General features: G+C 50.3%; 1 pseudogene; it reads right to left on the bottom strand.

The window, feature by feature from the left end:
- Positions 1–3,003: 3,003 nt before the first annotated feature.
- On the bottom strand, positions 3,004–3,697 carry LOC144764182 (thiosulfate sulfurtransferase pseudogene; annotated as a pseudogene).
- Between the last annotated feature and the right edge of the window lie 11,414 nt (positions 3,698–15,111).

The following is a 15,111-nucleotide window of genomic DNA, read 5'->3' as shown; positions in this document are numbered from 1 at the left end:
GCGCCTTTCATTTCTCTGTCGTGGCTTGTTTCTTTGTTTTTTTGCCATTCAGCTCCAAGCCCGAGCAAAATGCTTTCACTTTCACGCTTACTGAAGCTTCCCAGGCCATCCACTGGTGAAACACTCCTCCGGACACCATGCTTTATTTTTTTCACGGCGTGTTTTGTTTGCTGAATTTCATACTTTTCTGATGTATGTCTGATCCGTGTTTCTCATGTCTGATGTCTTATGCATTTAATCACGGTTTGTCGCACGTCTCTTTATCTGTGTGTCTATTCTGACTTCTGTTTATATGTGCAGTCTGTTTCACCTACGATTTATCCTTTTGTCCACATTGACTCCCCTCTACCACTGGTTGCTTGCCACCCTCTGTCCTTTTCTCCACTGTCACTCCCCTCTACCCCTGGTTCTGTGCCATGCTCTGTCTTTTTCTCCACTGTCACTCCCCTCTGCCACTGGTTCCCCATCACGCCCTGTCCTTTTCTCCGGACTACTCGTCTCTTCAGCTCTCTGCCCCCTCCATTCAGCCTGCCTTGCAGTGTCCAGCCTGGGTGGATGACCCCGCCGCCCCCCCATTGTAAAGTAGCACCGAAGACATGAAGCACTGCTTTGTCTTCCATCGTACAGTGGGGTTTCTTTAGGGTGGGGTCGGGGGAAGTACGTAAAAAAAATCGCACAGAAACGCCCTCCCCAACAGCCTCCCCCCTCCACACGCTACCCTATTCTCGGACACTTCAAACTCCCAGCTCTGGAGAGCAGCCCCCTGTGGCACTTCCTGTACGCTTCCTACGCCCCTCCCCTGCACCAGCCCAGCACACACACCTTCTCTCCGTCCATCCCTGGAAGACAAGGGTCTGACTACGCAAAAGAACAGAGGTGAGCAGTGAGAGGTGAATGTGAGAAGTCTGGAGGGCAGAGAGGAGGTAAACAGAGAGAGAGGGAGTAAAGCGAGAGTAAGAGAGGAGGACAGTCATGACTGTGGCGCGTTGTAACTAGGTCTACCCAAGTGTCATTGTGGAGTGTACGTGTAGAGTACCTTTGATGTCAGTCTTCACCTCATTGTAGCCATCGACGCAAAAGAACCCGCACTTCCATTGGCCCGGGGGTGGGGGGGATGCGGAGGCTAGGCAGCAAAGGCGCACAGGAGTTGGCCGTCCAGTAGCAGCAGTAAGGGTAAGACTATGTACTGGGGACAGCAGATGAGAGTGAAGTGTAGGGCACAGCGGTGATAGTTCAGTGTTGGGCACAGCGGGTGATAGTTCAGTGTGGCACACAGCGGGCGAGAGTGTGGTATTGGGCACAGTGAGTGAGAGTGCAGTGTAGGGCACAGCGGGTGAGAGTGCAGTGTGGGGCCCTGCGGGTGAGAGTGCGGTATTGGGCACAGCTGTTGAAAGTGCGGTATTGGGCACAGCGGGTGAGAGTGGGGTGTTGCACAGCGGGTGAGAGTGTAGTGTGGGTGCACAGCGGGTGAGAGTGCAGTGTGGGGCACATCGGGTGATTGCTGTCTTTTTAAATTACCTCATCTACTCAAACTGCATTATGTCACTGACGTATAGGTGCAAGCATGTTGCCTTGATCTTGTGTATGCAAATTGATGGTGAGGGGCAGATTAATACTATGGATAATGTGCTACATGGCGAAATACTTATAGGGTCCCAAAAGCGAGACCTATTGGCTATGCCAATGCTTGTTTTATATTCTGTCTATTGGACACTGGAAGACATGAGCCAGACTATGCCTCATTCTAAATTTTGCACACCCCCCGCCCCACAGATCTGATGTCCTGTCCCCAGTTTTCTAACACAGCCTACCAAAGGTTCAAGGAGATTGTAGACGCAGATTTGGCGAGTGCTTGTGGTCTCAAACTGAACAGCCACAATTTTAGCACACACATCTGCAATGTTAGCCACGTCAGTTCTGTACAAGATGGTGTAAGCCACCTAAAACAGGTCTAGGAGCGCTACACTCACTCAGCTTAAAGCCATTATTTTCCCATGCAAGAGTTTTTCATGGAATGGCTCCAGGTTCCCACCGGGTGTGGCATGCTTGGGCTGGGGTGTAATTCCCAAATATCCACCACATCAACTATTGGCTTGTTTACGTCTTGGCAACCTATGACACTCAGTGTCTGTGTGCAGAGATGGGAATCTCTCAAATATAGGTAAGTGTGTCTACAAACCAGCCCACATTCAGTTATATCCCCCACAGTGTGTGTTTCTCTAGATAAACAACCTCAGTGTGAGTGTACACGTTCTAAGATCTCTGAACTGGCACCCAGTGATTAACAAAACTACTTGCATGGCACAGAAGGCCCTCCATCATCACATGCTTTACAAGCTGAGAAATTTCCATTTATAGGAAAAGGCTGAAATTCCAGGAATAAAGAAATCATGTCTATACCAATCCAAATACAAAAGGCAAACAATTATTAACTAGTCCTTTTCAGGGGACACCATATATTTGGAACGCCGTCCTATCGGCGCTAAGAACAACCTCGTACATGGCCTCTAAGAAGCCCTATTAAATACTACACTCCTCAATAGAGGGAGCCTCTTCCAGAGATTAATCTTCCTTTAATAAAGTGAAGTATATTTACGGAGGACATGAAAAAAAGATAACCGGTGTTTACTTATCGATTTCTGCAAGTCTTTACTGTCTATGGATTTATCGGTATGGTTGTTTTCATAATTTTACACAAATACTGTCATGTGTCTATTAATAATCTATCTGACTGGTAATATGCAAGACCCTTATGGAGGTTTATATGTATCTATACCTTCTTTGTAAAGCGCTCTGCTGCCGCGAAAGACGTGGCCTAGGGATACAGAAATTGTAAATGAAAAGAAAAAAAAAACAACTACCAGTGTTTAATATTCTGGTTGTGTGGTTGTCAATTCTCAATGCATGCCTTGGCTTGGAAGAGCGTATATACCCGTACGTCAGAAGGTACGTATCAGCAGATGCCTAATTGTACAGCCCTGCGAGTGTGTGGGTGGGCAGTCATCATGGTGGAGATGTTTGTATGCAACTCGACGATAGTCTAGATGAGTACGTCACTGCCTTCTTCCCTGGCAGTGCTTCCTGCTGACCACTGGTCCTACTTTCACCTTGCCTCGGCTCCGGCTCGGTGCTGCTGTACCGTTCATCTGACCTGGAGTCCACCACCTGGAACCTCTTGGTCTGCAGGTTCTCCAGCATCTCCTCAAAGCTCTTTACCAGCCGCCCGTCCAGCATAGCCTCGAACTGGGCGGGCTCAGGCCTGCTGGCCTCCGCAGTCACGGGGTGGCCATCCTGCAACCAATTCGGGAAGCCACTGTTGAGCGCCGACAACTGCCGGTGGCGAAGGCCCGGAACATCCACCAGGCCCGCGGGGCGTGGAAGGAGCCCACCTGGTTGCCTTCGTAGACCACGACATGCGTGTTGTTGCCCACACCCAGGCTGCGCCCGTAGTCGCCGAACAGCTGCCTGCTTGGCAGCATCACCTCGTAGGGCGAGGCCTGGTCCTTGCACACCTCGATGTCGAAAAACGAGGCGCCCGAGATGTAGCGCTCCAGGTTATCCTGGCAGGCGTCTCACTCCCCTGGCAGGTACCAGGAGGTGTCCAGCACCTTCAGGCCAGGCCCCACCGTCGGGCCCCGATGGCCTCCTCCAGCCACTTGGCAGAGATCAGAGCCTTGCAGAAGAGCTGGTTGGCCATGCTAAGACCTATGTATAATTGTCAGTGAGATGTGTGTGAGGACCTAAGAATTCTGAGCGAGGTATATGTGTGATGCGTTTCTATGCCGTGAGTGAGCACCCTGTGTGGAGCAACACCAAGAAGGGTGTACTTGTGGTCTGACGTAAGGACTAGGCGAAACGCAAAACTAAACTCATTTGTGAACATTTGCTTACCAGTAGCTCAGAGCTGGGGTGTGACTTGCAGTTGTCCTTAAATGACCACAGCCAATCAGCCTCCCTCAGAGGGGGGAAGGAACGGTGCGCCCTCGCCTTTTGCCAACAGGATTTAGCTGGCAGTCGTTGAAACAAGCTGTCGCCATTGTGAAAAAAATATAGTGCTTACCGACTAATGAAGGAGACAGTGTAACACCGCAAGTAAAAGAACCAGTCCTGATGGGCGGTCCCAAAAGGAGACAGGGCGGTAACAAGAAGGGACTAAGAAGCCTCATTATCAATCAGAAGCCAGCATTTACCATGGACGATGACGCCAGCCAATGAAAAATATGGGCGGGGCTTCCACTCCACTTCTAAAACATACCCTAATACATCATGCCTTGCAAAGCGAGCAGGTCATGCGCTGCAACGCTAGGCTCGACCTAATAAAAACAGCTCAGAAATTACCTTCATGCACCAGCTCTACTGGACATGTTAATGATTCACTAATGTTACATGTTGATGTTTAACGCATTTAATATTTGATGCCTCACTTCTACTTACCTTGTTATTGTTCAACTTAGTTCCATGTTCTGGAATATTGCTCTTCGGGATGTTCTTCTCATCTGTCCTTGAAGTAGTTGCTGTTGGACATCACGTGAGGCAGCAGCTGTTGTTCATGGGCTCCCACGTTTTTACAACTGGAATAAATCTCTTGTTCCTTCACTCTTCGGTTGTGTGGCTCTTCTTGACATTTGGCGACAAGGATGCCTGCGTGGGTGTCCACCTCTGTCTTGTAAAATTCTGTTATTTCCGAACCTGGTGTTTGTCCTGCTGTGTTGCTGCCTCCAGCCAAGGTGTCTCTGACTGATGTTTGCTATATTGCTGCATCAGGTCTGAATGTCGTAGTCTACTATTGCTGGAGACACCTGTTCTTCTGAAGATTCTTTTTGGGAGGTTTGGCAGTCAGGCGCTGACTGAGTAACAACCACAGAATGTTGTGTGGGATTCCACGCCAGGTCTGACCTGGTGTGGAATCCCACACAACATTCTGTGGTTGTTACTCAGTCAGAGCTTTTCTCTGTCAAACCTTATGTACAGAAAGAGTAGTTAGTTGATAAATGAATTGTATTCAAGTGTATGTATGAATGACTGGTGAGTGTGATTCAGGTGTGGGTATCAGGGTAGTTTTAGAATTCTTGTGTATAAAAAAACTGGAAAAAAAGTGTCTAAATGATGAATTATGTTTTTATATCTGTCTAAATTGTTTAAGAAGAGTACAATGAACTTGTAAGAAAAGAAATGCTATAAAAAAGTATCTAAAAAAGTTTTGTGATATACATATATTTATCTAAAAAAAAGAAGTAAAATTTGATAAATATAAATCTAAAAAAACGTGTTATTAGCATATCTTGAAGGACATGTAATATTGATGTGCACTAGGTCACAATGTACAAAATATGTGAGCCACAAGGGAAATCTCTCCTTTTTGATGTGTTTGTATTTTCCCTGGCTCCAAGTAAATTAAGAGGGGGTCCCCACTTTCATACTATTGTAGAAAGGTGTAGTCACACCATGGGAGTGGTTGTGGGCCTTGAAATGCGAAGAAATCCTGCAGTGTTGCATTTCACAAATGCAGGTTAATCTAAGGAAAGACATTTGGGGGTTTGTTTGAAACCTTTTGCTCAGGTTTCTGAGGAATTGTCAGTAGTCAGAGGAGTTTTAACACGTAATGATAGGCGTATCCCTCCCACATCCATTTGTGAAACTCTGATCAGGATAGCTTGACGACATCTAGGTGTCAATAGTACTTGTAAGAACTTAAAGCAGGTTTATTGGTGGCCATCTAAGGATGCACGAGTTGTGAAGAGGATGAATTTGTGTATTACCTGTCTGCTTTCACATAATCTTTTGAAAACACATGACACTCCTTTGAATATGGTCCCTCTACCTGATGATGTTTTGGGTAAAACTTGCGGTGGATTTTTCAGGATCCTTGATTTGTTACCTTCTAAGAAGAGTTTTATTTTATTTTTGGTTGACTATTTTTCCAGATGGGTTTATTTTGATTTTGTTTCTGCTCCTAACTCTGCATCAGTGATTCAATTTCTGAAAAAGTTTTTTCAAAATGAGGGGGCACCCAAGGAAATTGTCACAGACAACGGCACACATTTTATGTCTACACTTATGAGGCAATTCATGGACTCCCCTCATATTAAACATCTTCAAGTGGTGTTGTATTTGCCCACCTCTAATGGACTTTGTTAGACCCGTCTGCTTCTGGGAGTCCCCTCACCACTATGATTTCTTTTGTTCCCCTGTACCTCCCAAAATTTGTCGCTTTTTATTTGTCTACCAGGACTTTTTATGTGTTGTTTCATGGGGTTAGATGTTCCTTGACGCCCAGTTGCTCACAAGGTTTGTGGCACCTATTTACAAGGCGCCTGGCCCAAACCTGTGGCATTACAAGCTGGGGTTGTCAACCTGTGTAAATGAACTTAAAATGGTGGACACCCTTTTTCCTCATGTGAAGGGACTCCCATTGGAGCCTTCATGAACCCTGGCCTTTTGAGGTTTTGGCGCCCTTTGGTTGGCGCGCATTTCTGACAGGAATTCCTTTATTTTCCTCAGGTACACAAAATGGCTGCTCTAGAACCCAGTACGGTGGCTGTGAGTGTCCTAAATACCCCTCAAGAGTGCCATGTCATTGTCACAGCCAGAGAAGGTTCTAGAACCTTCTGGCTCGTGCCAGTACCCCAGGGCACTGGCTATATAAGGCCCAGTCCCTGGGGGCCATTTTAGATGAGAAGAGAAGGTGATGATGAAGTTCAAATTAGAGAAGAGATTCCAGACTTGACACCAGATTGACACCTGCCCTGTTGACCCTTGAGGTGGCTGGTAGCGCAGGCAGTAGAGCAGCAAAGGGTTGCTGGCGTTGTGTCTGACTGGCGTTCCAGTCAGCTACGTGAGAAGTGATCTAGCGCCTACAGCGCCTGCCCAGCGAGTACCTCATTGCCCCCAAAGACTGTGGCCAGATTTGTGTGCCTCTCCACCCCCCCCCCGGTGGTGAACTGTGATCGACTTATCGAGTCGCGAGGCGAGAGCAAGTTCGCCGCGACCGCGATCGTCAGCTGTGCCCCCTTCGCGTCAGGTGCCTCTAGAGGGGAGCTCGGACGTCTCCGAGCCCCACCAGCGTAGAGCGCTTCCTGCGCAGATAGAAGGTGAGGTGGTGCGCCGGGGCGGGGAAAGGCCGGCCTTCGTTGGGCGGGACTAGCGTCTCTGCCACTCCCCAGTGACCCGGGAGCTGTAGCTGTGGGCGGGAACCACCCTGAATGCGGAAGTCGGAGGGAGGTCCGTGGAGCCCCTGAGAGCCCCGTCGCTAACGAGAGGAGTGCTGTGCCCGACTGAATCGTATCTTGATTGCAGCCGATGTGAGGTGGGCCCGTTTCCTCATAGTGGATGCAGCGTTGTGAAGGAACTGTGAACCGGCATTTATTTGACTGTGCGCGAAGGTTGTGTGACCTCTCCGGCAGCCCGTTCGTCAGTCTAATGACTTTGAACTGGTGCCGCCTGTGCTCAAGTGGTGCTAAAGCCCGTAGGCGCGCATAGACTTCACCGGCAAAGCAGAGATCCTATCCAGGTGACCGCCGAGTGCAAATGATGTATTTACTGTGTTTCCTTGCCTTCTAGATATACGCGCATACGCCTTGAGTGATTATTAAAGAGTCCCAAACCTTATTTTGTGCTCAGAGAAGCCGTATACCTGGTCATTGAAAACAGCATAAACTGTAAGAGTTATCTTTCCCATTTGAAACATATTGCAGATGTAATGATTCGAAAGTATTTAATTGGTGGCAGCGATACCAGAAGAAACATGTGGTTGTTTATTTAAATGAACCAATATTTATTCTGATATTTATTCTGATATTTATTGAGATACTCATTCCTGAAGTTATTCTATTTATTAATACTATTTATTACCAGAACTCTATGACCAAAAGAAATGTATATGTGCTTTCCCAGACAACCCTATTTACAACAAAGAACTTTTATATAAAGGAACCGTATTTTTCTACAGCAGTGGTGTGGTGTCCTTCTTTTTGGTGTGGATGTACAAGGAGTTATTATTGGGTCAGAGCTGGCTTAACACTACAGCCTTCACTTGCCTTGTCACTTGAGCCAAGCTACCCCCTTTGTGCTGGGCTTGCCCATCGCAGGTCCAACATAAAATTGGTGCTCAGCGGGTGGGATTGCGAGCCGTGCTTGGTTTGAACCCCATAATAATTCAGTGTGCACCACAGGTACACACCCGGAGTTTTCTCCTAGCGGCCCTCAAATTCAACGTTTTGCTTTTTCCAAATTCTTTCCTGGAGGTGGGTGGAAGTGACCCTCAAAGTTCTTATCCTGGTCACCTACTTCGGGGTGGTGGTCCACACTTTTCACTGACAAGATGGAATTCGAAATGTCAGAGCTGGAGACCTATACTGTGGTACGGCTCAAGGATTTCTGTCAGGAGAGGGGAGTGTTTGTCAGGCGAGGGGCCAAAAGAGAGGAGCTCCGTACTAGTCTGCGAGCATGGGTGGAAGCACACACGGAGGGAACGGTGGAGGAGGAGGAATCGGACAGAGGTACTGTCATTGATAGGACTGCGGAATGTCCCCCGGGGGTGGGTGAGATGTCAATCAGCCCCAAGGCAACCTCACGGGAGGGCAGCAGTGTGCCATCGAGAGGGTTGTCAGAAACCGAGTTAGCTGACAGGAGAGAGGAAAGACTGTTAAGGTGGGAAATAGCAAAAATGGAGTTGGAAGAAAGGAGGGAGGGGAGGAGGTTGGAACATGAGTCCAAGCTGGAGATGGAAAGGAAAAGGATGGAACACGAGTTCAAGCTACGAGAACTCGAATTCCAGGCCCCTAACATCACTCCGAAGGGTGTTGAGTCAAAGGAATTTGCCAGGGAGCCCAGGCCCCATTTACCCAAGGACGTAGTCGCCAGTTATACCGCTGGAGATGACATAGCCAAGTGGCTGGCAGCCTATGACGTCTCCTTAAGAGCCCATGGGATCCATGAGAAGCATTGGGGTGGTGGATTATACCGGTACATGCCTCCGACAGGTAGGGATGCCCTATTGGCCCTAGACCGGGAGGAACAGGTTAATTACCCCGCCATGAAGGTGGCGCTCATCAGGAAGTTTGGGTTGACCCCCGAGAAATACCGGCAAAGGTTTAGGGGCAGCCACAAGCTGAGCTCACAGAATTGGGTTGACTTCCTGGATTTTGCCAAGAAAGCCCTGGATGGGTGGGTCCAAGGTAATGAGGTGGAGGACTATCGAGGGTTGTACGACCTGATACTCAAGGAACATCTACTCGAGAAATGTCTTCCCGAGCTGAGGCAACACCTGGTAGACAGCAAACTTACTTGCCCCCGTAAGCTTGCTCAGGAGGCGGACATTTGGGCAAGTACCCGAGTGTCCACGAAGGGACGGGAGGAGATTCTCAGAAGTCCGGACAGGGCGCTCCCCAGAAGAAAGAGGGGGGAGATAACAAGAAGCAGGAGTTCTCCAAAGGCCCCCAAAATACCTTTAAGGGGAAAAGTTTCTTCTCCACTTCTAAGGCTAACCCGCAGAAGAACCCTAATCCTGGCCAGAGTCAGCAGCCAAGGGTTATCCATTGCTATGAGTGCGGTGGTATTGGACATTATAAGGGAGACGTGAAATGCCCAAAGAGACCACCCCCTCCCACTGGAGGAAAGGCCCCGGGAGTCGCTAGTGTAGCACTCGGGGGGGAGATGCCCTTAGTTAAGGGGGGGGAGTGGGCGGGTGTCACCTTAGTGTCCCTGGGTGATCGGGAGGTGGTTCCAAAGATCCAGGTGCCCTCAAATACTACCAAGTATGGGCAATGGGTCACCATCAATGGCCATAGAGGGGAAGCTCTGAGAGATACAGGAGCCAGTATGACTATGGTAAGGAGTCATCTGGTGTCCTCAGAGCAGGTGATTCCAGGCGTACTTCATCCAGCCGCGATGGCTGACGGCAGAATGGGCCACTATCCTGTGGCCGAGGTTCCCTTTGAGTGGGGAGGGGTTGCAGTTTCACTTAGAGTTGCCGTAAGCCCCGCCGTGCCAGTCGATTGTCTGCTGGGAAATGATATGGAGCACAATGCTTGGAAGGAGGTGGAATACCGGGCTCATACTGAGATGCTGGGTACACCTGATTGGGCCTGTGTGAGTACCAGGTCTGCGGCTGCTCGGGAGGAGAAGTCGCGTGGGTTGGAGCCTGGAACAATGGCCCACCCAGCTGCTGATGAGGGAACATTTCGAGGACAGGAGGAGCCTGCCTCGATGTCCATGCCCCGTGAGATGGATAGGCCACCTGTGGAGGTGGATCCGGAGTCCGCGGAGGACATGGTTCCGTTGGAGGATTTGCCTATCCCCGCTGAGTGGCGAGTGGAAGGAGGACCATCCAGGGAGGAACTGAGCAAGGGACAAAGGGAATGTCCCACCCTCGAGGGTCTGAGGCAACAGGCTGAAGCCCAGGCAGCAGGTAACGAGTCTGGGAACTATCGTGTTTACTGGGAGGATGGTCTCCTCTACAGTGAACCCAGGGCGCCAGTGCACGGATTGTCACGGGCCCTGGTAGTCCCACAGTGTTACTGAGCCTTCCTATTAGAGTTGGCTCATGAGATTCCCTTGGCAGGACACTTGGGTCAGGACAAGACCTTTGCCCGGCTTGTCCCCCACTTTTATTGGCCTCGAATGAGGGTGGCGTCCGACACATACTGTCGGTCGTGCGTGTCATGCCAAGCCAGTGGGAAAACAGGGACGAAGCTGAAGGCTCCCCTGGAACCACTTCCCGTCGTTGGCACCCCCTTTGAAAGGGTGGGCATCGACATTGCTGGGCCCCTAGATCCACCTACATCATCCGGTCACAGGTTTATCCTGGTCCTGGTGGATCACGCCACAAGGTATCCAGAGGCAATTCCTCTGAGAACCATTACTGCACCAGTAGTGGCCAAGGCCCTGATGGGGATCTTTACCCGAGTGGGATTCCCCAAGGAAGTTGTGTCCGACAGGGGGACCAACTTCCTGTCAGCATATATGCGGGCCATGTGGAAGGAGTGTGGAGTGACTTACAGGTTCACCACTCCTTATCACCCACAGACCAATGGTCTTGTGGAAAGGTTCAACCAAACCTTGAAGGGTATGATCAGAAGTCTACCCGAAAGCCTGCGGAGGAAATGGGACGTCCTCCTACCCTGTTTGCTCTTTTCCTACAGGGAAGTGCCGCAAAAGGGAGTGGGCTTCAGCCCCTTCGAGCTTTTGTACGGGCACCCTGTACGTGGATCTCTCAGCCTGGTGAGGGACTCCTGGGAAAGGTCTCCCCGGAAAGTTCCCCAGGATGTGGTGAGCCACATGCTGGCCTTCCGAAGCCAAATGGCTAAGTTGTGGAAGCAAGCTTCTGACAACTTGGAAGCCAGTTAGGTAGTTATGAAAGCGTGGTATGACCACAATGCTCACCCAGTGGAGTTGGAGCCTGGCCAGAAGGTGTGGGTGATGGAGCCTGGAGAGCTGAGTGCCCTCCAGGATCGTTGGACAGGCCCCTACGAGGTATTTGAGAATAAGGGCAAGTCTACCTATCTGGTGGACGTAAAACCCCTCGGCATCCGCATCGGGTGTTACATGCCAATCGCCTCAAGCCCCACTACGAGAGGCCCGAAGTCATGTTGGTTATGGTGACTGACGGATCGGAGAAGAGGACACGGAGCCTCTCCCCGACCTTTTTGCGTCTCAAGAAAAGGATGGGTCAGTGGACGGAGTGAAACTCTCGCCAACCCTGACTCCTGAGCAGCAGGAGGAATGTCGCCAGGTCTTGGGGTCATTCGCTCCTCTGTTCTCCCTTGTCCCGGGTAAGACCCACTTGTGTACCCATGACGTGGACACAGGAGACAGCTCACCTGTGAAGTCAAAGTCTTACCGGCTGTCTGACAAGGTGAAGGCCAGTATCCAAAGCGAAGTAGCTAAGATGCTGGAGCTAGGAGTCATCGAACCTTCAAGTAGCCCTTGGTCTAGCCCGGTGGTGTTAGTTCCTAAAGCTGTCCCACCTGGCACCACACCAGAATTGAGATTCTGTGTGGACTACCGAGGACTAAATTCGGTAACCAAAACGGATGCTCATCCGATCCCTCGGGCGGATGAATTGATTGACCGGTTGGGAGCTGCCCAATATCTCAGTACCATTGACCTCACTGCAGGGTACTGGCAGATTCCCATGTCTAATGGAGCCAAGGAAAGGTCAGCCTTCTCCACACCTGATGGACACTACCAGTTTTGCGTCATGCCCTTTGGGCTCAAGAACGCTACTGCCACTTTTCAGCGGCTGGTGAACACGATCCTCACCGGGATGGAGTCATTCTCTGCTGCTTACTTGGATGACATAGCTGTCTTCAGTAGCAGCTGGGAGGATCACTTGCAAGCCGTTCTCCAGACCCTGGAACGGGCTGGCTTGACGATCAAGGCCAGCAAATGTCAGATTGGACAGGGGTCGGTAGTGTACTTAGGACACTTGGTGGGCCGGGGAACGGTGCAGCCCCTTCAGGCGAAGATTGAGGCAATCATGGCCTGGAAACCCCCCCAAGACCCAGACTGAGGTCCGAGCCTTCCTGGGCCTCACAGGTTACTACAGACGATTCGTGAAGGGGTATGGCACTATCGTGGCACCCCTTACAGAACTCACGGCCAAAAAGCAACCCAGGAGAGTCATTTGGACGGAGGCTTGCCAGCGAGCTTTCGACACTCTGAAACAAGCAGTGTGTAAAGCTCCAGTCCTGAAGGCTCCAGATTTTTCAAAAGAGTTCATTGTCCAGACAGATGCATCCGACATTGGCATTGGGGTGGTGCTATCGCAACTCAATGAAGAGGGTCTGGATCAGCCCGTGGTCTTTCTGTCACGAAGACTGCTTCCCCGGGAACAGAGGTGGAGTACCATCGAGCGGGAAGCCTTTGCGGTGGTCTGGGCACTGAAGAAGCTGCGACCATATTTGTTTGGTTCACACTTCCTTGTTCAGACAGACCACCGACCCCTTCGTTGGCTCATGCCAATGAAGGGGGAAAATCCCAAACTGTTGAGGTGGTCTATCTCCCTACAGGGAATGGACTTTTGGGTGGAACACCGGCCCGGAGTTGACCACGCCAATGCAGACGGTCTCTCCAGGTATTTCCGCCTTAGTGTTGAGGACTCCCAAGGGGTTGGGTAGCTCTCCCCACTTTCAGCTGGGGGGGACGCGTGTTAGACCCGTCTGCTTCTGAGAGTCCCCTCACCACTATGATTTCTTTTGTTCCCCTGTACCTCCCAAAATTTGTCGCTTTTTATTTGTCTACCAGGACTTTTTATGTGTTGTTTCATGGGGTTAGATGTTCCTTGACGCCCAGTTGCTCACAAGGTTTGTGGCACCTATTTACAAGGCGCCTGGCCCAAACCTGTGGCATTACAAGCTGGGGTTGTCAACCTGTGTAAATGAACTTAAAATGGTGGACACCCTTTTTCCTCATGTGAAGTGACTCCCATTGGAGCCTTCATGAACCCTGGCCTTTTGAGGTTTTGGCGCCCTTTGGTTGGCGCGCATTTCTGACAGGAATTCCTTTATTTCCTCAGGTACACAAAATGGCTGCTCTAGAACCCCAGTACGGTGGCTGTGAGTGTCCTAAATACCCCTCAAGAGTGCCATGTCATTGTCACAGCCAGAGAAGGTTCTAGAACCTTCTGGCTCGTGCCAGTACCCCAGGGCACTGGCTATATAAGGCCCAGTCCCTGGCGGCCATTTTAGATGAGAAGAGAAGAAGATGATGAAGTTCAGATTAGAGAAGAGATTCCAGACTTGACACCAGATTGACACCTGCCCTGTTGACCCTTGAGGTGGCTGGTAGCGCAGGCAGTAGAGCAGCAAAGGGTTGCTGGCGTTGTGTCTGACTGGCGTTCCAGTCAGCTACGTGAGAAGTGATCTAGCGCCTACAGCGCCTGCCCAGCGAGTACCTCATTGCCCCCAAAGACTGTGGCCAGATTCGTGTGCCTCTCCGCCCCCCCCGGTGGTGAACTGTGATCGACTTATCGAGTCGCGAGGCGAGAGCAAGTTCGCCGCGACCACGATCGTCAGCTGTGCCCCCTTCGCGTCAGGTGCCTCTAGAGGGGAGCTCGGACGTCTCCGAGCCCCACCAGCGTAGAGCGCTTCCTGCGCAGATAGAAGGTGAGGTGGTGCGCCGGGGCGGGGAAAGGCCGGCCTTCGTTGGGCAGGACTAGCGTCTCTGCCACTCCCCAGTGACCCAGGAGCTGTAGCTGTGGGCGGGAACCACCCTGAATGCGGAAGTCGGAGGGAGGTCCGTGGAGCCCCTGAGAGCCCCGTCGCTAACGAGAGGAGTGCTGTGCCCGACTGAATCGTATCTTGATTGCAGCCGATGTGAGGTGGGCCCGTTTCCTCATAGTGAATGCAGCGTTGTGAAGGAACTGTGAACCGGCATTTATTTGACTGTGCGCGAAGGTTGTGTGACCTCTCCGGCAGCCCGTTCGTCAGTCTAATGACTTTGAACTGGTGCCGCCTGTGCTCAAGTGGTGCTAAAGCCCGTAGGCGCGCATAGACTTCACCGGCAAAGCAGAGATCCTATCCCGGTGACCGCCGAGTGCAAATGATGTATTTACTGTGTTTCCTTGCCTTCTAGATATACGCACATATGCCTTGAGTGATTATTAAAGAGTCCCAAACCTTATTTTGTGCTCAGAGAAGCCGTATACCTGGTCATTGAAAACAGCATAAACTGTAAGAGTTATCTTTCCCATTTGAAACGTATTGCAGATGTAATGATTCGAAAGTATTTAAATAGTGGCAGCGATACCAGAAGAAACATGTGGTTGTTTATTTAAATGAACCAATATTTATTCTGATATTTATTCTGATATTTATTGAGATACTCATTCCTGAAGTTATTCTATTTATTAATACTATTTATTACCAGAACTGTATGACCAAAAGAAATGTATATGTGCTTTCCCAGACAACCCTATTTACAACAAAGAACTTTTATATAAAGGAACCGTATTTTTCTACAGCAGTGGTGTGGTGTCCTTCTTTTTGGTGTGGATGTACAAGGAGTTATTATTGGGTCAGAGCCGGCTTAACACTACAGCCTTCACTTGCCTTGTCACTTGAGCCAAGCTACCCCCTTTGTGCTGGGCTTGCCCATCGCAGGTCCAACAGA

The sequence above is a fragment of the Lissotriton helveticus genome, chromosome 1_1, assembly GCF_964261635.1.
Source record: "Lissotriton helveticus chromosome 1_1, aLisHel1.1, whole genome shotgun sequence".
NCBI lineage: Eukaryota > Metazoa > Chordata > Amphibia > Caudata > Salamandridae > Lissotriton > Lissotriton helveticus.
The sequence above is the reverse complement of the archived record's forward strand: the minus strand, read 5'-3'. Positions and strand labels throughout refer to the sequence as shown.